The sequence below is a fragment of the Triturus cristatus genome, chromosome 5_1 (assembly GCF_964204655.1).
Source record: "Triturus cristatus chromosome 5_1, aTriCri1.1, whole genome shotgun sequence".
NCBI classification, from domain to species: Eukaryota; Metazoa; Chordata; class Amphibia; order Caudata; family Salamandridae; genus Triturus; species Triturus cristatus.
The window spans coordinates 499,520,600-499,537,133 of NC_140587.1; positions in this window are offsets into that span (position 1 = coordinate 499,520,600).

Here is a 16,534-nt window from a genome sequence, read left to right on the forward strand (position 1 = left end):
TCCATTATCACCCCTTCTCTTTGCACTTTCTTTGGAGCCTCTCGCCGCCTGGTTGCGTTGGGAGCCGTCGTTGCGAGGCATTAGATGGACGCCGGAGTTTGAAGACCGTGTCTCCCTTTACGCGGATGACATCCTTCTGTATCTCACCTCTCCCCCACAGTCGCTGATTGTATTGGTGGACGTACTTAATTCCTTTGGTCGCAACTCCGGCCTGGTCATCAACTGGGCCAAGTCGTGTGTTTACGTCCTCTCGGGTGAGGCCCCCCTCCTGCCACGGGATTGCCCTATCCAGATTGCTACCCAGGGGTTCAAATATTTGGGAATCTTTATCTCACTGGATCCCGCGGTCCGCTATGAGCGAAACCTTCTCCCTCCCCTCCAGCGATTGAAGGCCGACGTCGCGAGGTGGCGACGGCTTCCGCTCTCGCCACTTGGACGGGCGGCATTGTTTAAAATGATGTCACTACCTCGCTTCTTGTATGCTTTGCAAAATACTCTAGATGTCGTGCCAGCCCGTTATTTCCGGGAGGTGGAGGGTCTTCAGCGCCAACTGTTTTGGGACGGGCGGCCGCGGATTGCTCTCGCCAAGTTGACGCTCCCTTGGTACGATGGGGGGGTCGCCCTCCCCGATATTAAACGATACTATTGGGCGTCTCAGTTGGCGGCGGTGAACCACGGGATATACGGTCCTGTCTTGAATCCGGCCTTCGAGATGGATAAATTTCTGCTCCCGGGTGGGGACTATAATAGGGCGCTGTACTCGGTGACTCCGGGCACGCGGTTGACAGGACCCACGCAGGTTGCGGTACGTGTGTGGCACACGGCGAATGCTGCGATGGGGTGGAGGGATCGCTTGACTCGGGCGACGCCGTTGTATGCCTCTGAGCGGTTGGGCTGTTTGTGGAGATCGAAAGGCTTTGAGAAATGGGATATGATTGGTATATGTAAGGTGGGTGATCTTTGGGCGAAGGGGTCTTTCAAAACGTTTGAAATGCTTAAAACTGAATATAAATTAAACGATAGAGAGTACTTCCGGTATGCTCAAGTCTACCATGCGCTGTGTTCGGTTTTTCCAGACGTTGCCGCTATCCCCGAGTACTCCCCACTGGAGGATAGAGTGTTGGATGGCTACGTGCCCGACAGCACTATTTCTCTGATTTATAAGAAACTCATTAATGATCGCGCGGACTTGCTGCTCCGTCTGCGGGACGCTTGGACAGGCGATGGCTTGGAATTGGACAACGAGGACTGGGTATCGGCGGTGGCCTCCCCGAAAGAGGTGGCGATCCCGGCCCGCTTACGATTCGTACAGCTGAAGATCCTTCATAGAGTGTATGTCACGGGGCCCGGTTTGCTGCATATGGGTTACTCGATGGATGGACAGTGTAAGCAAGGATGTGGCCTGTCGGGTACCTTTCTCCATATCTTATGGGAATGTTCGGAGGTTGTGCGATTTTGGAACGGTATCTACACCGTAATGGAGGAGGTCACGCACGTTGCTCTGTTGCCAGAGGCTAGGAGGTGCTTGTTGAATGTCTGGGAACCGAATGATTGTAATGCGGCACAGATGCAGTGGGTGACCTTGGGGTACATGGTGGCTAAGCGTAACATTGCACAGCTGTGGGGCTCCCCGAGGCCGCCCACGATCGAGGTATGGAAGGAGAATATGGACTGGTGTATGTTTAGGGAAAAGACGGTGTATGTGGCGAGAGGCAAGCCAGGGAAGTGGGCTAAGGTATGGGGTCCATGGAATTTATATCGAGGACGTATCTGCACCCCGCCTCTGCCATTAGAGATCGATATTGCTTTGTCCCCCTAGCCACGCATTCCGCGGGATGGTGTGAGATGTGTTCCATGCTTTGTTCTCCCGTTGCCCCCCTCTACCGCTTCCAGACAAGACCTGCTTTAGACACTGTACGTTATCCCCCCTCCTGGGAAGAGCACGCTGCTATTTCAGACTCTCATTGCCTTGAGTGTGTTTTATATTTAATAAAAAATGAAACTGTTGATTCCGAATGCGCCTGGCCTATGGCCACGGCCTGTTACATGTGCTCACGAACTGCCGGGAGCTTTGCCTCTGGATCATTTGAATGTGTGGCGTTGCACTGCGGGCCCTCGGGCTCTATAGCGGCCGGCCCTGGTGGTTGTAGGCCCTTGTCGGTATTTTATTGTGTATCAACGGTTTCTAATAAAAAGTTTAACAAAAAAAAGAAATTCCCCCGTTATAGTTAGTTCAGCTAACTATAACTCGCGCCCCCGCAATGCACTGCTGATGACGTCACATATTACATCACTCATGACATGGTCAGTGACATCACTCATGACATCACTGATGACATCTCAAATGACATCACTGATGACATCACTGATGACATCATCCAGTGAATGTCTGTTTTTCTGAAAATTAAATATGTTTTATATATGTATATCTCAAGGTCAATGGAAGAATAAATGGTATATAAGTGTCTAAATGGATGATTTGTTTTTGAAAAATTGATTGTATAACTGACTGATTAAGTGTATCTTAGTGAATACATGGCTTAGTGAGTAATGTTTAAATATGTAAATATCTTTATCAGTCTCTCACTTTGTGTATAAGTGGCTGCATGGGTTGGTGAGTAGCTACATGGGTGTTTATATAGGTTATTAGTTGGGTTTTTTAGTATCAGTGTGAGTGTGTGTATGGTTCGGTGGGGGGTATTACGTAGTGCATAGGTGCATGAATGAGTGACTCACTGTTTGTATGTGTTGAAGACAGCATGTCTGCAGGACTGTATGGGTGGATGAGTGTGTGTATGGATGTGTTAGTGAGTGATTGACTGTCTCAATAGTGTCTCTATGAGTAACTACATATGTTTTAAACTAGTATATGTGACTATTGGTGTATATAACTGAGTATATGTGAGAGTGAGAGATTGAAAGAGTTCCTGTATGAATAAGTATGTGTTTCTATAAGTAATTGTTTAAAAGACTAAGTATGTGTAAGTTCCCGTAGAAGTAAGTGTGGTGGTGTGTGTATAACTGTATATGCAAGTAAATGTATGTTTGTTTCTTTATTTTCATGAGTGACTATGTGTGTCAGTAACTCTGTGGATGAGAGGCATTGTGTAACAGGATGTATAGGTGTATGAGTACATATGATGAGTGAGTACATGTATGAGTGACTGTACAGGACTGTTGGTGAATGAGTGGATGTGTATGTGGATCTTAGAATTACTGAAGAGGTTGTTGTAACTGGTATTGGTATGTCCATTGTTTTGAAAATTTTATTCTCTATTTTTGAATGTGTGTATCAAAGGTTATATTAGGGTGAGAGGAGGTCTGCCACTCTATCACAAGGATGATGTCATCAGTGATGTCATCAGTGATGTCATTTGAGATGTCATCAGTGATGTCATGAGTGATGTCACTGACGTCATCAGCAGTGCATTGCGGGGGCGTGAGTTATAGTTAGCTGAACTAACTATAACGGGGGAATTTCATTGGTTTTGTATGAGAGAAATGTCCAGCTAACTATAACATGTGTGAAACCTATGGTTTTTTCAGTGAATTTGCAAGGTTTTTTAAATGCTAATTCCTAACTATAACGTGTGTGAAACCTTTGGTTTTTTCAGTGAATTTGTACGGTTTTTTTAATGCAAATTTTTGAATTATTTAATTAAAAAAAAGAATTTTATTTTAAAAATAAAATTCCTATGTATCCATTTATATATTATCTGTATCCTTTTATTTGTTTTTGCTTTTTTTAAAAAATTTCAAATAGGATAAAGTTGAACAGTTGTTTTTAATTTTTGCAATTAATTTTTCTCCACTTTTTTTTTTTATATAAATTCTTGGGGTGCGCGCTCTGAGCGCGCTCCTAGTACAATTTCGTAAGTTTTTTATGAATACTGTCGTACGTTATTTACGTACGCATATATACGTCATAGTGCGCGCTGGGAGCGCGCACCCTGTACGTATGCGTACGTACATACGCATGCGTGCGTGCGTCCTACGCGCTCCACGCGGTTTACTTCCGCATAGACTTAAATTACGCGCAATAACGTTCGCGTATACGCGTGTTCAACGTATGCGCGCTACGTACGCGCATATGACGTATGCACATGCACACCTACGCGTTCGCGCATGCGTAATCACGAGGTGCGCGCTCGGAGCTTGCGCAGTGCGCGCACCTCGGGTTATATGCATAATAAAACAACACTTCTTATTGGTTATCATCACTTTCAGTTTCTGATTGTTTCAACACCACACCCAATCCCCTCATGGCAAGGCATGTGATCAAGAATCATCACTTTTGATTGGTTTGAAGTACTTTCAGTTCCAGATTCTTCCCAAACCACACCTACTCCCCTCATTATTAGTTCTGATTCCTTTGGAGAAGGAGCTATTCTGTTGTTGAGAGACAATGGCTGAACAGCAACCATCTTCAGACAGTGACCAGGACACTCTTGAGAGGCAGAGGAGCAGGAAGCAGAAAGACAGCTTTATATGGCAGTTTTTCACTTTTCCAGAGGGACAAAAAAAGGTAAATGCACCTAAAGTTACATGTGTACTTTGTCAAAAAGTCTTGTCACGTGGGAATCCTAACAAGAAGTATTCTTTTAGTATTCACACTATGTTGAGGCATGTTGACAAAATGCATCCAGTGACTTTTCGTCGAGCTTCTGGAGCAAACCCTCCACCTGCTCAACCGACGAAGTCTGCAGCAGCTCAGCCGAGCACATCTTCGGCAGCTCAGCCGAGCACTTCTTCTGCAGTCGTGCCTTTGCCTTCTTCCACACCTCATTTTGGACCACCTTGTTTTGCGAGGTTGTCCACACGCTGCACTGATTGCGGTAAACTTATTTTTGTGTGTGAGACCAGTCTTGATCTCATTCAGAGAAAATTTGATGCCCATGAGTGCAGTAGGCCATAGATGTTTTTTCTTTTTTTTCGTTTTTCTCTTCCTGTTTCCCTCCATTAACTCAAGGGCTCTTTTAAGAGCCACTTAAAAACTAAACCCCAAAAATTTTTGGGGGGGATTTATTTATTTATTTATTTTTGGGGGTGCGCGCACCCTGCGAGCACCCAAGTTTTTTTTTAAAAATTAAAAAAAAAAAAATGTAATGTACAAAGAGAGGTGAAGAAATGGAAGCATTAAAAGGGAGGATTGAGTAATACTAATATTTTTCACTTATTTTTTAAAAAAAATTATTTTTTTTGAAAAAAAAGTTTTAAAAGTATTTTGCAAGGGAACAGAATTTTTTTTTATTTTTTCTTTCCAGTTCTGCAAAAAAAGAAAAAAAGTATTAATATTCAATCATACATTACAAAAAGCATTACATGTTTTACATATTTACAAAGCAATTGTTTGCCCTTTTTTTGCTTTTTTCAGAATTTTTTATTTTTCACTTAAAATAGTGAAAACAATTGTATTCATCATTTAACAGCGGGCAAAAAAAAAACAATCTGAAAGATTGTTTATAAAAAGCCCTAAAACTTTCCTCACTAAAATATACCTTGTTAGAAATATTACATATATATTACAAGTACTTTTCTCGATGAATAAAAATTTTCTAGACAAACCGTCTTTAAACCTTGTCGCAAAAGCACACATGCCAAAATAATTTCTGTCAAAGGAGTCCACAATTGTTTTTATTACTTTTCCTTTAGGCCAAATAGTAATTTCAAAATCCTTTTTAAGTGATATCTTCAATTATAATCCTTTAAAATTACAAAAAATGCTTTGTTCAGATGCAGTTTTTAGTTTTCAAAATTTAGGTTTCAGAAAAATTAAATAAGAATTGGGTAAATCATAAGGCAAACGTTGCTTGAAAATCAATTGGGAATCATTACACAGTGTCCAGCCTTTTTCACATTTAAGATAAACTGTGTAATGTCCAGAAGTTACAGTAGGTCCTTCATGAAAAATTATTGCAACTGTAACAAAAGTTTTTCCAGAAATTGATAATTGTTGTCCTGTAAACTTCTTTATTAAAGTTTCCAATTTTGAACCATCAGCTCTACAACGTTGCATCATTAAAATTACATACTGACCATATTTCTGTAAAAATAACGTGGAAAACATGTCAGATTTGCATTCAGAACATTCCATGTTGTGATTGGCATCTTTAACTAATTTACTAAAAGTCACTGATTTACTCTCTGGTAATGGTAAAAATATGAACCTTTCTGAATCAACCTGACTACTACATGTGTTCATACAGTTTTCACAGCAATGTTCCCATTTGTAAGAGACACCAAATACGTTTTCTACTTCTACTCCTTCATCTTCAAGTACACTCAAAATATATATTAAGAATTCCTGTGCATCTTGCTGGACATTTTCTTTAAACTGTGTAGAACCACAACATACATCTAAAAGATTTCTAACATCAGTAGCACTTTCTATTTCAGTTTTATCAGTACTCAGCTTCTCAAAAAGGAGACTCAGCAGAGAACACAATCTTTTTCCATGATTTACTATTATCTGTTCTAGCAACTTTTCAAGATAAAATACAACATTCAGCACTACATTTGCATAGCAGTTGACACCAGAGCTATTTTCAAAATGGCAACCAACAACCTCTTCAACACTGTTCTTTTTTTTTTTCCTTGCTATCACATCACTGTCCTTTTTTTTTTGTTCTGTTCATCCACATTACAGATATTTTCAAATCTCCTTTTCCGAGAAGCAACATGTTTTTCAATCACAGGATACTGACCTAAATGAGGAGCATAGGTTCTTCTTAATCTATGATACTCCTTTACACAGTTTGTATCAGCACTAACTTTTGAGTCATCAAAGTCTATCATAACTAAACCAGATAATGTTTTCACTCGTGACAAAGCAACATATGCCATACCTTCTTTGAACACAGTAGAACCAATGTTTACAAAAGCACTATCTACAGTCAATCCTTGAGACTTGTGAATAGTTACAGCATATGCTAGAGAAAACGGAAATTGCTTCTTACGTACATATAAGTCTTTCACAAGCATGAAACGAACTGAACAACGACAAATGTCTTTAACTTCTTCTATCTGATCAAATTTTATTTTTAAACATTCAATTCCTTCTTTTTTCTGATAATTAATAAAACCCACAACTCTTCCCATAGCTCCATTCACTAAACGTTTTTCTACATCCAAATTTCTCCTTAAAATCACTCGACAATTCATGCAAACATATAGATTTTTTTCTAATCCAGCTGTTTTGGAAATGTTCTTCTCTAGTGAATCCAATTTATTTTTCAGTTTGCCTGTTAATGTAAAAGTAATTCTTTCATGCTGAATTTTGTCCTCTGCTTCCATTTTCTAAATCTCTTCCTTTTCCAATTTCAAAAGTTCCTCATTGAATATTGAGCGCTCACGTAGTGTTGGCATTAAGCAGATTACAGTATTTTTTTCTGCAATGTTCTGGTATATTTTCTCTGCAACTATTTCTTCATTTGGAAATAAATTATGTAGCAACCGACTCTGTAATGCTTTTTGCCAACTTCTGTGAGTAGTCCAATTCTGATATCTTTCAGAATACTTGCATATTCTTCGTCGTTTGCTTGTCTCATATTGGTAGTGAGTTCTTTGTACTCAAAGAACGACCAAATATTCGCATTACCAATGCTTCCTAATGACTTCTTCGTGTCTTCATGTGTCACAGTATCAAACACTGGTTGTCCTTTAACTGGAGTGAGCTGTAAAAGATCTCCAAAAACTATGACGTGTTTACCTCCAAATAACACGTCATAGTCTCTCTTAAGAATTTGTTGCATTCTTAAATGCACAAAGGCAAGCATTAAATTTGAAACCATGCTCACCTCATCAATAATGAGAACTTGCATCTTCTTCAACACTCCTGAAACTTCGAAGCATGCTTCTCCAGTTAGCTTGTGGTATTCTATTTTGTTCTCATGCTCCACTGGTAACATTAGCAAGCGATGTAAGGTAATTCCTTTTATGTTATAGGCTGCTAACCCAGTTGGAGCAGTTACCACACAAGACAAATTTGAAGCTGTTTTTTGCTGTAGGTAGCTTCTGATGACTTTTATTAAGAAACTTTTACCAGTTCCAGCTTGTCCACTCACATACATCCTGATTGGTTCAAATGATGTGCATGAGCACTCTTTCTTTTCATGTAGTAATCCATGATCAATTTTTTTGGTGACTTCTTCATAAATTTCTTTTTGTTCTTCATTCAGTTGTTGTTCCAGATTTAGTAAGTCGATTGAATCTTCCTGTGCTTGATTCATAGCCGTTTCTACTTCAGTCATGGCTACTGCAGCTTCATTTTCTATGATTGGTTGTCCTAGGGGATCTTGACTAAGTGTTCCTGAACTTTGGCTGTCTTGAGAACTGTCTCTAGCTACTTCAGCTGCAATTTTTGCTTCCTGTTCATTTTCTTCATTTAACATTTGGACATAAGTTGTGAAAGTACTGCATTCTATGCTGTCTTTGCTAGCATTAAAAGAATCTTCATAGCTTTGAAATTCTCCCAGTAGTTCGTCCTCTGAACGCCATGGTTTAAACAGCTGTAAAAGAGCCAAGTAGTAAAATTCCTTTTTGTCAGTAGTGTCGCAACTCAGCTTCCTGTGATTTATCAAACTTCCATTTGTTTGCTTCACCATACATCCTTCCTCACCAATGACTTTATATTTTCCATTGTTGATGTCTTCTGTGGCTTTCCGTGAATAAATGTAGTTCTGCAGCACTTCATAGAGACACATATTCTCAAGATGATGACTTCTTTTTGGGTAATATGTGTCCAACATGTTTGTTTTCAAAATATCTGTACTTTCTGGGTCATTCTCGGCCAAATATTCAATTTCTCCAACAGATTTCAGTACCCGATTTCTCATTCCTGCAAGGCCTAAGCTTACCCAAATTATTCTTCTGGATTTTGAGTAAAGACTTGCAGATGATAACCTATCTGAGCATTCGTAGGATCTAATTTCTCGATGCGATAACATCTTTAAACTGAAACTGTACAGCTTCTTACTGACAGTCTTCTCGTGAGAAATCTCTTCCCACATTTCCTTCAATTCTGTTTTCTCAGATTTAGTGATGTAAGATGTGACATACCGAGCAACAGCAATAGAATTGTCTGCCACATACTGAATATCCATGTTAGCATTCCACATGGATAAAATGACCGGGTTGAAGTCATTTATAAATTTTGACTCTTCTTTTCTTCTTAGGTTGTATGTATTTTTGGGATATTTTCTTGTTATAGTATGTCGCACAGCTGACATAAAACTGTTGACTCTTCCTTTTGAAAGAACAGGTCTAGTAAATCCTAATCGACACTTTGTGTAGAATTTATCTTTGGTCTTGTACTTCCGTCGACAGTATTTTCCACACTGATGACTTTGGAAACGTAAAGCTTGTTCTTTTAACTTTTTCTCTTCTGTGCTTTTAGGTATAGCACATGTTGCATATTCTTCAATGAAAGATAACACTGTTTCATCAGCATCTGTTCCAAACTTTGGGGCATCCTTGATCCACAACAGCATATGAATATGAGGAGCACCTCTTGCCTGGTACTCTTTTCTCCAAAAGAAATCCATTACTTCTCCAAGAGGTGGATTTTTTTTTATTGCAGATGAAGGACATCATAGCCTCAAATCTATGATTGAAATATCTGCAAACATTAACTGGATCCAATGAGCACAGTTCTCCAGCTGTCTTGTATTCAATGTTTTTAATGTTTGAATTTGCCTCTCGTAGAAAATCCAGTAAATCATCCCAAGCGTACTCGGCACAGTTTAGGGTTAGAAACCATGTAGGAGTTCCTAAATTCCGTAACATGCATTTTAATTCACCATGGCGTCGGTACCAATATTCATTTGTCCCACGCTGACAAGCCATCAGATTGATCAGTTGTGTTTCCAAATGATCATCTCGGTGCTGCACTTTCTCCATAAAATCCTTAGCAGACACATTATGTAGATGTACTCCACTTTTTAAAATGTGATTTACTGCATAAGATAATGCAGACAAGTCGCTTTCAAATAAAAGATGAAACAAATAAGGAATACTTTGACGAAATCTTGAATCTTCAGCATATAGTCTTGTAGTCCGATACTCAGAAGCTGAAATCTGTTCTGGGCGTTCATCGTATCGTCCACCTTTTCCTGTAGGAAACAGCTGAGGAAAACATCGAGCTTCCAAGCTCTTCTCCCATGCACTCACGGGAGTTCCTTTTGCTTTCTTCATCTGAAACAGATCAATAGTGTCTCCCATAACCTCTTTTGAATGAAGAGGATGTATGCTAAAATGTTCATAAATTTCTTCTTCCTTTGACTTGTCCACTTTTTCAATTTGACCAGTTGGTGTTTCTGTGTCTTCTTGTAAATCTTCTTCTTCTTCATCTATATAAATTGATTCATACCATTTATTATTCCTTTTCAAATATAAATTAGCTTTTTGTACTTTCCGTACATCTACCAGCTCCTGCCAAATCTTCTTATTATTTGTATGTACACCATTAACCAGAATTACTAATGGTTCAGTTTCCAAAGTATCTGCATCAATAGTTTCCATATTTTTTTTCAAATCCAAGGGCAAATACACCACTCTTCCTTTTAAACCTCTCAGTAAATCAGAAGGAGGTAATTTACCAGTTTTGGGCTCCACACGTACTATGGTCTGGAACGGATGAACACATTGAATGAGTATAGACTCATATGTATTTAATTCAGAAAGTTCGGCAGGAATAGCATCCAATTCTAAATTATTATGTACAGCTCTGGTCGGCATTCTATTTTCTTCTAACTTGTTATAACAGTATTTACAAATACGCTGATCTTCACCCAATTCAAAACAATTTTCAAGAAATATATATGTTGCAAAATCCTTCCACTTATAATTATCTTCATTTTCACTTTTTTTATACACGATCAACATTCCTTGTTTGAATTTTATAATGACTTCTGCGGCAACAAATACAAGTAATATTTGGTCTTTCATTAGAGGTGATAGTAAATTTTGTCATTTCATCCTCAAAATTTTTAGTAATAATGAGTTCTACATTCTGTTCCTCATTTTCCTCATTTACTGTGTCCTTTTCTGCACTTTCTTGTTCTGGACCAAAGTAACAAAACTGAATCTCATCAGTAACCTTCACTACATCTGATACAGATCCACGGAACAGAGCATTATTCAACTCATTCAACTTTACTGCTGGACTTTTAGCAAAATACAATGTTCTCACAAACTTTCTCATTTCAGTATGATGAACAGCCAGCATCCTAAAATGATGAAAAACACTTTTACACACTTTTCTAGATAGACAAGCCAGAGAATGTCCCTGCAAACCAGTATTTTCTCTCACTCTGCATGGATCTAGTGTTTGAAGCACCTTCATCTTCTGTTTTACACTCTTTTTACTATATTCTCTTAGAAAGTCACGTAATTTATCAATAGATTCCTGATGCACAGTACAAATACTACTACAGTTTCAAGTGTACACTGGGGCTTTTGGACGTCTCCCCATAGCCTCAGCAGCCATTACTTCTTCCTCATTTCTTGGGACCATTTTCTCTTTTTCCATCACACAACCATCCTTAACTTCATATGCTCTACCATTGGTGTCAACTGCATGCAACAAACTATTACTTTGAAGATAACTCTCTTCATTAAAAAATGGTTCAATACTTGAACTGTGTTTCCATTCTCCCAAGAACACTTTACAAAAGTTACTTTTTTTCACTTCTCTTTTCCTTTTGCTTTGTGACTTCATTGCATTCACTAATTTATCTAATCTACGCATCCTATTCAAAATTAGAATAAAAAGTTTTCTTTTTATTTCCAAAGCCTTACTTACAATATTTTCTCTAAAAAAAAATTTCTTTATAAATTTTGTTTTTTTCTTATATTTTTTCACATCTTTTAGCAAATTTAGCATCACTCTTCTCTGAAACATTTTTCGACGAATGTTTTTAAAATCTAATTTTCGTGTTAAATCAGTTTGACATACTTCTGATTGTACATTAGCTTTTTTTTTTGCTGTTGACTGTGTTGTTGCTTTGTACATAAAACACTGTTGTTTTACAGTTATTTTTGCCATTTTTTTGTTTTTTGAAAATCTTTTTTAAGAAATCTCTGCTCTGCTTACCAGTAGACCTTTTCTTTTTGCCATCACCAGCTTCTCCTCCTATTTTTTTTCCCCAGTTTTGTCCAGATATACTTGTTGTTGCTTTTCTTTCCTCTTTCTTGTCCTTAAAGGCATTTTTTTTTCACTGTTGCTCAGCAATACCTGCAAGGAACTTAAAAAAAAATCCTTTTTGTAATTATAATTCATTAAAATATTTTTTTTTACTTTTCATTAATTTCAAATGTTTTTCCATTTGCCTCTCATTTGTGATTTACTAATTTGTGCACAGTGCTAACCACCACAGTTGAAAAAAAACAAGCTGCCCCTTTCCTGCAAGTGCATGTTTTACAGAACAACTGCAACACAAATTATATCTGTGGCCACAATTCCTGTGCGCACACAGCCTCATGGTGTGCTTCTAAGCAGAAAACAGAATTTGATTTGCAAATTCAAAGCACATTTACTACTCTGTTAGATCAAGTGATAATTGCTGTTACAGCCTTACACATTTTCCTTGTAGATCACAGAGGCAGAAAAGAGCACATTTCCTAACAGCTACTTCATACCATAAGCATCTGCAACCTGGGTGTGTGTTTAGAGTAGAGCAAAGAAAATGAGGCCTTGGTGACGTTGAATGTGTTTGCATTACACACAGACCTGAGTAGTACGCATGGGAGTGTTGGAGAAGCTGCTGCGTGTGTGCCAAGAGTGTGTTTCTGCAGACTATGTATTGTCAGCTGCAAGAGAGATGAGCAAGGAGATTTCCAGAACTGCATGAAGACTGCAGGGATGTATGTAACAGTGCATGTGTGCTAAGGGATAATTTGTGTAAACACAACAGGCTGCCCCTTTCCTGGGACTGCAATTCTTACTGAACAACAATTTCACAAATTAAATCTCTGCCCACAATTCCTGTGCGCACACAGACTCATGCCATCATTTTAAGCACATAACACAGGCTGCCCCTTTCCTGGGACTGCATTTCTTACTGAACAACCTCTTCACAAATTAAATCTCTGCTCACAATTCCTGTGCGCACACAGACTCATGCCATCATTTTAGGCACATAACACAGGCTGCCCCTTTCCTGGGACTGCAATTCTTACTGAACAACAACTTCATAAATTAAATCTCTGCCCACAATTCCTGTGTGCACACAGAGTCATATCATCATTTTAAGCACATAACACAGGCTGCCCCTTTCCTAGGACTGCATTTCTTTCAGAACAGCAACTTCATAAATTAAATCTCTGCCCACAATTCCTGTATACACACAGACTCATGCTATGTTTTTTGGAACAAAACAGTGTTCCTGAATAGTACCAAATTACTGTTACAGCCTGACACATTTCACTTATCATTTACAGAAGCAGAAAACAGCACATGCCCTAACAGCTCCTTAAGACCATGACCATGTGTTACAGGGTGAGTGATTAGACTAGATCAATTTAAATGAGGCCTTGGTGACGTTGAATGTGTTTGCATTACACAGTGCTATCTGAAACAGCACACAGAGCTGAGTACTACACATGAGAGTGTTGGAGAAGCTGCTGCGTGTGTGCCAAGAGTGTGTTTCTAGACACTGTGTATTGTCTGGTGCAAGACAGATGAGCAAAGAGACTTCCAAAACTGCATGAAGACTGCAGGGATGTATGTAACAATGCATGTGTGCTAAGGGATAATTTGTGTAAACACAACAGGCTGCCCCTTTCCTGGGACTGCAATTCTTACTGAACAACATCTTCACAAATTAAATCTCTGCCCACAATTCCTGTGCGCACACAGACTCATGCCATCATTTTAGGCACATAACACAGGCTGCCCCTTTCCTGGGACTGCATTTCTTACTGAACAACAAGTTCACAAATTAAATCTCTGCCCACACTTCCTGTGCGCACACAGATTCATGCCATCATTTTAGGCACATAACACAGGCTGCCCCTTTCCTGGGACTGCAATTCTTACTGAACAAAAACTTCATAAATTAAATCTCTGCCCACAATTCCTGTGTGCACACAGAGTCATATCATCATTTTAGGCACACAACACAGGCTGCCCCTTTCCTAGGACTGCATTTCTTTCAGAACAACAACTTCATAAATTCAATCTCTGCCCACAATTCCTGTATACACACAGACTCATGCTATGTTTTTTGGAACAAAACAGTGTTCCTGAATAGTACCAAATTACTGTTACAGCCTGACACATTTCCCTTATCATTTACAGAAGCAGAAAACAGCACATGTCCTAACAGCTCCTTAAGTCCATGACCATGTGTTACAGGGTGAGTGATTAGACTAGATCAATTTAAATGAGGCCTTGGTGACGTTGAATGTGTTTGCATTACACAGTGCTATCTGAAACAGCACACAGAGCTGAGTACTACACATGAGAGTGTTGGAGAAGCTGCTGCGTGTGTGCCAAGAGTGTGTTTCTGAAGACTGTGTATTGTCTGGTGCAAGACAGATGAGCAAAGAGACTTCCAGAACTGCATGAAGACTGCAGGGATGTATGTAACAGTGCATGTGTGCTAAGGGTTATTTTCAGTTTTGAACATATGGCATCTACATGTGCCTTTGCTATTTTGAAAGGGAAATCTACCCTGTTGGTTTCAAATTTTTTAGCTTTTGCCTCCAATTTGCGATTAAGTGATTTCTGCTGAGTGCTAACCACAACATTTGAAGAAAACAAGCTGTCCCTTTCCTGCAAGTGCATGTTTTACACAACAACTGCAACACAAAATACATCTCTGGCCACAATTCCTATAGTCACACAGACTCATGCTGTGTTGGTAGGCACAAAACAAAGGCTGCCCCTTTCCTGGGTCTGCAATCCTTACAGAACAACAACTTCACAAATTAAATCTCAGACAACAATTCCTATATGCACACAGACTCATGCTGTGTTGGTAGGCACAAAACACAGGCTGCCCCTTTCCTGGGTCACCAATTCTTACAGAACTAATGCTAATTTCAAATGTGCTGCCATTTTCCTCTCTTTTCTTTCAAAGTGATTTCTGCTAAATCCTAACCATCACAATTAAAAACAAGCTGTCCTTTTCTTTCAACTGCAAGTCTTACTTTTCAACAGCAACACAAATTAAATCTCTGTCAACAATTCTTCTCTGCACACAGACTCATGGTTTGATGGTAGGCACAAAACAGTATTCCTCATCGTTACCAGTACACAATAACTTATGGTGAAAACATAGTCCTTAATATCTTACAAGTTCAAGACAGTTAAATATCTCCCAAACCTCAAAATGTAAAACATAACTTTTGAAGAAGATTGACAATTCTAATATTTATCTCAAAAATCACCACACACTTTCCCTCTCAAACTCATAACTCACCTTTAAAATTAGTTAGTTGTTTAAGAAATGTGCCACTCAAACAGCAGACTATCAGAGTCAGAATATCAGAGCTCTACACCTCTCTCCTCTCTGCAGAACCAGTAAATGGCAATGTTTCCCTCTCTTTTTTCACACATATACATGTTAATTTCAAATCTCAGTGCTTCCCACTTTTTTTCAAATGAAATCACACATTTTTATTGGTTGAAAACTTGAACCTCTTTCCAAATGTACCCTTCCCCCAACTTGTCTCCTGCCTGCTACCATAGCAACAGGTCATGGAACACTGCTGTGAGCAGAGAGGTCAGAAGTTCAGCAGACAATGTTTCATATCCAAAGAGCAAGAGTGCTTGACTTTTCAAACCTGACAGCCAATCCATAGTAATGTTCTTTGGTAACACATTTTTCTGTACCAATACAAAACATGCTTTTTAAAATTTAAACATACAGCCTAGTTTTTAGTGTAGAATGGTTTCAAACAGCCAATGAGTTCTTTTTATAAAAAAAACTATGTGTGCCCCCATTTTTCAACTGTCTTTCATTTCATATTGCCTTTCTACTGAAAGACACCTCCTGAGTGCATCCAGATCTCCTTGGAAGATGTTCACAGTGTGGATTGTAGGTCACAGCTATGTCTTCTGGAGTGAAAAATTTGCAGAAAAAAGAGGTATGGTGAGAGACCTTGCTTTGCCAAATGTAGACATTAAATGGATTGGTCAGAGAGGGTTAAAGTGGCACCAATTTAAAAAGCATGTTTTGTATTGGTACAGAAAAATGTGTTGGATATGAAACATTGTCTGCTGAACTTCTGACCTCTCTCCTCACAGCAGTGTTCCATGACCTGTTGCTATGGTAGCAGGCAGGAGACAAGTTGGGGGAAGGGTACATTTGGAAAGGGGTTCAAGTTTTAAAAAAAAAGAAATGTGTGATTTCATTTGAAAGAAAGTGGGAAGCACTGAGATTTGAAATTAACATGTATATGTGTGAAAAAAGAGAGGGAAACATTGCCATTTACTGGTTCTGCAGAGAGGAGAGAGGTGTAGAGCTCTGATATTCTGACTCTGATAGTCTGCTGTTTGAGTGGCACATTTCTTAAACAACTAACTAATTTT